We start from the raw sequence: 6,000 nt of genomic DNA on the forward strand, positions 1-6,000 counted from the left end.
GCAGCCACTGTGCCATCAAACACAGCCACTGTGCCCATCAATTTTTGCCAGTGTGCCCATCAATTGCCGCTACTGGGCCCCATCAGATGCTACCAGAGTGACCGTCAATTGCTGCTACTGTGTCCCATCAGATGCTGTTAGTGTGGCCCATTAGATGCCACCAGTGTGGCCCATCAGATGCCTCCATTGTGCCCCATCAGATGCTGCCAGTGCGGCCCATCAGATGCTGCCAGTGCAGCCCATCAGATGCTGCCAGTGGGGCCCATTAGATGCTGCCAGTGGGGCCCATTAGATGCTGCCTGTGTGCCCCATCAGATGCCGTCCATGTGCGTCATCAGATGCTACCCAGGCCACAACAACAGATACAGCATCTCTCATGGTTGTCTTTTTTTTTTTTTTATATATTATCAAACAACTAGGGTAACATCTAAGCAATCCTGTTAACTTATCAATGATATCATGTCTCAGAACCCAAATAGCAACCATTGAGCATCAGAATCTTTTTTTTCCTTAGAACGTTTCAGGTGGTCCTCACCTTACTGCAGCTTCGCTCGGGCTGAGGAACAGAGCCGCCGACGTCACTTCCGGCTTTCGGATGCTTCATGAAACCCGGAAGTGACCTGCCTGGGTTTGAACAACAATACTCCCGCCCGTAGAATCACAGTGATTTTATGGGCGGAAGCAAGTCAGCGTTCTGTATTGCTACGCAAGGCGGGTTAAATGCCTGCAAATGAAGCGCCATGAATGCAATCTTGTGACCTCATCGACGTGGCGCCACAGTGCACTATGTTAAATGACTTTTTTTTTTTTTTTTTACTTTTTTTTTTCTGTGACTACAGGAGGGAGGGGGCGGTGCCCAGGCTCCCCTTATGGACGGGCCGCAACTGGCTGATGGAAACATCAGCTGCGGTGCCTGCATTGCTGGACTCCGGGACTGGTAAGTGTCCTGGTGCCCCAGGGCCTTCTAAAGTGTAATAGGTAGTCAACAAGTTAGATGTGTGATTTATGCTCCTAGAACATGTGATGGCGCTCCCTGCATATTGGGTCTCTCTAAGTGGCCAGGTTGTGCAAAAGTCCCAAACATGTGGTATCTTAATACTCAGGAGGAGTAGCAGAATGTGTGGTATACACGTGCCATGTGAGAGAAATAACCTATGACAATGGCAATTTTGTGGGAAAAAAAATAAAAAACAAAAAAATCTTCATTTTGCAAAGAATTGTGGGAAAAAATGAGACCAAAAACCTCACTATGCCTCTTACTAAATACCTTGGAATGTCTACTTTCAAAAAAGGGGTCATTTGGCGGGTATTTGTACTTTCCTGGCTTGTTCGGATCGCAAGAAATGAGGCCACAAGTACACCAGATGTGATCAATTTTTTTATGATTCGCACCACAGCTTGTAGACTCTCTAACTTTCACAAAGACCAAATGATATCCACTAATTTGGGTTATTTTTACCAAAGATATGTAGCAGTATAAATTGTGGCCAAAATTTATAAAGAAAAATTAATAATTTGCAAAAAATTTTTGAAAAAAAACGCATATTTCTTTGTTTCTGTGATAAAATTTTGCAAATTATATTTTTTTTATCATAAATTTTGGCCATAATTTATACTGCTACATGTCTTTGGCAAAAATAACCCAAATTAGTGGATATTATTTGGTCTTTGTGAAAGTTAGAGAGTCTACAAGCTGTGGTGCGAATCATAAAAAATTGATCACACCTGATGTACTGGTGGCCTATCTCATTTCTTGCGACCCGAACAAGTCAGGAAAGTACAAATACCCCCCAAATGACCCCTTTTTTGAAAGTAGACATTCCAAGGTATTTACTAAGATGCATGGTGAGGTTTTTGATGTTGTCATCTTTTTCCCACAATTGTTTGCAAAATGAAGGGTTTTTTTTTTTTTTTTTCTCACAAAATTTTCAATGTAATAGGTTATTTCTCTCACATGGCATGTGTATACCACAAATTACACCTCAAAATACGTTCTGCTACTCCTTCTGAGTATTACGATACCAAATGTGTGAGACTTTTACACAGCCTGGCCACATACAGAGGCCCAATATTGAAATGGCACCATCAGGCGTTCTAGGAGCATAAATTACACATTTCATTTCTCAACCACCTATTACAGTTTTGAAGGCCCTGGAGCACCAGGACAATGGAAATGCCCACATATGGCATTGGGGCTGGCACTGGCAGATGGCACTGGCAGATGGTGCTGGCTATTTGCTCTGGCTAATTGCTCTGGCAAATGGGGCTGGCAGATGGCACTGCGGCTGGCAGGTGGCACTGGTGCTGGCAGGTGGCACTGGCACTGGCGGCACTGGCACTGACGGCACTGGGGCTGACGGCACTGGGGCTGACAGATGGCGCTGGCAGGTGGCACTGGCGCTGGCAGGTGGCACTGGCACGTGGCACTGGTGGCACTGGCACTACTGGGGCTGACGGATGGCACTGGGGCCGACGGATGGCACTGGGGCCGACGGATGGCACTGGGGCTGGCAGGTGGCACTGGGGCTGGCAGGTGGCACTGGCAGGTGGCACTGGCAGGTGGCACTGGTGCTGGCAGGTGGCACTCGCACTGGCAGCACTGGCGGCACTGGGGCTGACGGCACTGGCGCTGGCAGGTGGCACTGGCGCTGGCAGGTGGCACTGGCGCTGGCAGGTGGCACTGGCAGGTGGCATTGGCACTACTGGCAGATGGCACTGGGCTGACAGATGGCAGATGGCACTGGCACTGGGGCTGACAGTTGGCACTGGGGCTGACAGTGTTAGTCACAGTATACAATATATCACTCACAGATCCTCTCTCTCCTGACACGCTGTCTCTGTGTGAGGAGGGAGAGACACGGCAATGGAAGATGATCTCATATGTTTACATTTGAGATCATCTCCCATTGGCAGCTGCGATCGCGCTGTGAACGGCCGCTTTGATTGGCCATTCACGGCGATCTATGTTTGCCTGTCTCCGGGAGACACGGCGAATACAAAACTTCCGCGATGCGCGCCCCCGGCGGCGCGCATTGCGGAAGTAAACACAAGGACGTCCAGGGACGACCGCTCGAAGGAACCCGCCTGCTCTACGGCCGTCATTCGGCTATAGGGCGGGCGAGAGGTAGTTAATTAACAGATTATCAGAGGAATGAATAACTGACATACTGTACATTTCCAGACATAGAGAGTATACAGAAATATTGCCATCAGCAAAAATTTAACAGTCATGTCTATGGTATAGAAAGTTGAATAGGTTGGCGACATACATTAATTAACCACTTAAGGAGCACCGCATGTAATTATACATCAGCACAATGGCACGGACAGGCACAAGCACGTACCCGCTGGCTGCGGTGGTCCGGTTCGTTTCAGGAGCGATCCGGGATGAGGGGATGGCCGTTGGTTTCCATCCAATCGCGATAGCTCCTGCCGAATGAGAAGCTGGAGGAAGTGATGTCACTCTCCTCGTGGCAGTCTTTTTGACCGGACGGTGAGGAGAGAAGACATCATAGTAAGTGCACCAACACTACACTGAGATGTAGGTACACATAGGCACACTTTCACCCCCAGTAACCCCCTGATCACCCCTCCCCCCTCCCAGTCACAGTGTCACTGATTGCAGTGATCATTTATTTACTGATCACTGCATTTAGTGTCAGTTGTGACTGTAAAAAGTGTCAGGGCAGTTAGTGTTAGGTCCAGGGTAGCCCCCTACCCCCCCCCCTAATAAAGGTTTAACCCCTTGATTGCCCCCAGGTAACCCTTTCACCCCCTTTTGCCAGTGTCACTAAGCAATCGTTTTTCTGATCACTGCATTAGTGTCACTGGTGCCGCTAGGTAGCTAGTTATTTTTTAGGTTCACCGCCAGGTTTTTATAGCGTTAGGTACCCACATATACTACCTAATAAAGGTTTTAACCCCCTGATTGCCTCTAGTGTTAACCCTTTCACCAGTGATCACTGTTTAAGTGATCTGATCAGATCTATACTAGTGTCCCCAGCAGTTTGGGGTTCCAAAAAACGCATTGTTAGCGGGATCATTTCAGATACCTGCTAGCACCTGCGTTTTGCCCCTCCGCCCAGCCCACCCAAGTGCAGTATCGATCGATCACTGTCACTTACAAAACACTAAACACATAACTGCAGCTTTCACAGAGTCAGACCTGATCCCTGCGATCGCTAACAGTTTTTTTTTGGCAGCGTTTTATACAGTTGCTGACAGCCTAGGTGCTTTTTTACCTGTAAATCTCACTAGTGTACCACTAAATTTAGAGCCCAAAATGGCAAAGGGAAGGTACACTAGTGAAGAGGCCTACACGTTTCTGAGCATGACAGATAGTGAAGAGGAAGTCACTCATCTGTCAGATTCAGGCTCAGTGAAATAAAAAATGAATGCCCTTAGAAATCCTGAAGGCGGTGATTGGTTTTCGGGGTCCCGTACGCTGCTAGGCCCCCAAAAAGTCCCCCACATGTGGTATTCTCGTACTCAGGAGAAGCAGCAGAATGTATTTTGAGGTGTAATTTCACATATAACCATGCCATGCGTGAACAATATATAATTTAGTGACAACTTTATGCAAAAAAAAAAAAAAAAAAGTTTGTAATGTTCCCGCAACTTGTGGCAACATATAAAATATTCCATGGACTCAACATGCCACTCAGCAAATAGCTTGGGGTGTCTACTTTTCAAAATGGGGTAATTTGGGAGTGAAATCAAAAATTTGTACCCTTAGAAATCCTGAAGGCAGTGATTGGTTTTCAGGGTGCCGTATGCAGCTAGGCTCCCAAAAAGTCCCACACATGTGGTATCCCCATACTCAGGAGAAGCAGCAGAATATATTTTGGGGTGAAATTCCACATATAACTATGGCATGTGTGAGCAATATATCATTTAGTGACAACTTTTTGTAAACATTTTTTTTTTGTCATTATTCAATCACTTAGGACAAAAAAAATATTCAATGGGCTCAACATGCCTCTCAGCAATTTCATTGGGGTGTCTACTTTCCAAAATGGGGTCATGCGGGGGGGGGGGGGGGTTGTACTGCCCTGTCATTTTAGCACCTCAAGAAAGGCAGTCATAAATTAAAAGCTGTGTAAATTCCAGAAAATGTACTCTAGTTTGTAGATGCTATAACTTTTGCGCAAACCAATAAATATACGCTTATTGACATTTTTTTTTACTAAAGACATGTGGCTGAATACATTTTGGCATAAATGTATGACTAAAATTGAGTTTATTTGATTTTTCTTATAACAAAAAGTAGAAAATATCTTTTTAATTATTTTGGAAAACATACTCTTAAAGCGGAGGTCCACCCTAAAGTGGACCTTCCGCTCATCGTAACCCTCCCCCCCTCCGGCGCCACAATTGGCACCTTTCAGGGGGGAGGGGGGTGCAGATACCTGTACAGTACAGGTATCTGCACCCACTTCCGGGATAGCTCTCTGCGGAAAGGGGCGTAGATTACACCCCTTTCCGCAAGTGCCCGCCCCTTTCCGCAAGTGCCAGAGGCAGCGGGGACCATCCTTATTGCGCAGCGCGACTCGCGCATGCGCAGTAGGGAACCGGGAAATGAAGCCGAAAGGCTCCATTTCCTGATTCCCATACCCAAGATGGCGGCGGCAGGACCCGAGAGACGATCTAGAGATCGGCTTCGGGTGCCGACATCGCGGGCGCGCTGGACAGGTAAGTGTCACTATTTTAAAAGTCAGCAGCTGCAGTATTTGTAGCTGCTGGCTTTAAAAAAAAAAAAAAAAACGCGGACTCCTGGCGGACTCCCGCTTTAAATGAATAAAAAAAGAAAAAGCAAAACACAATATATACACAATATATATTTTTTGAGAAATATGAAAGATGATGTTACGCCAAGTAAATAAATGTATGTAACATGTCACACATTAAATTTGCACGTGGAATGGCATTAAACTACAGTACTTAATTTCTTTTTGCAATTTATTTGGTTTTCAAAATAACCTGGAAACATTTTTAAGGCCC

Source organism: Lithobates pipiens, unplaced genomic scaffold (assembly GCF_037356315.1).
Source record: "Lithobates pipiens isolate NorthernLeopardFrog02 unplaced genomic scaffold, aLitPip1_a1.2 Scaffold_27, whole genome shotgun sequence".
Lineage (NCBI taxonomy): Eukaryota > Metazoa > Chordata > Amphibia > Anura > Ranidae > Lithobates > Lithobates pipiens.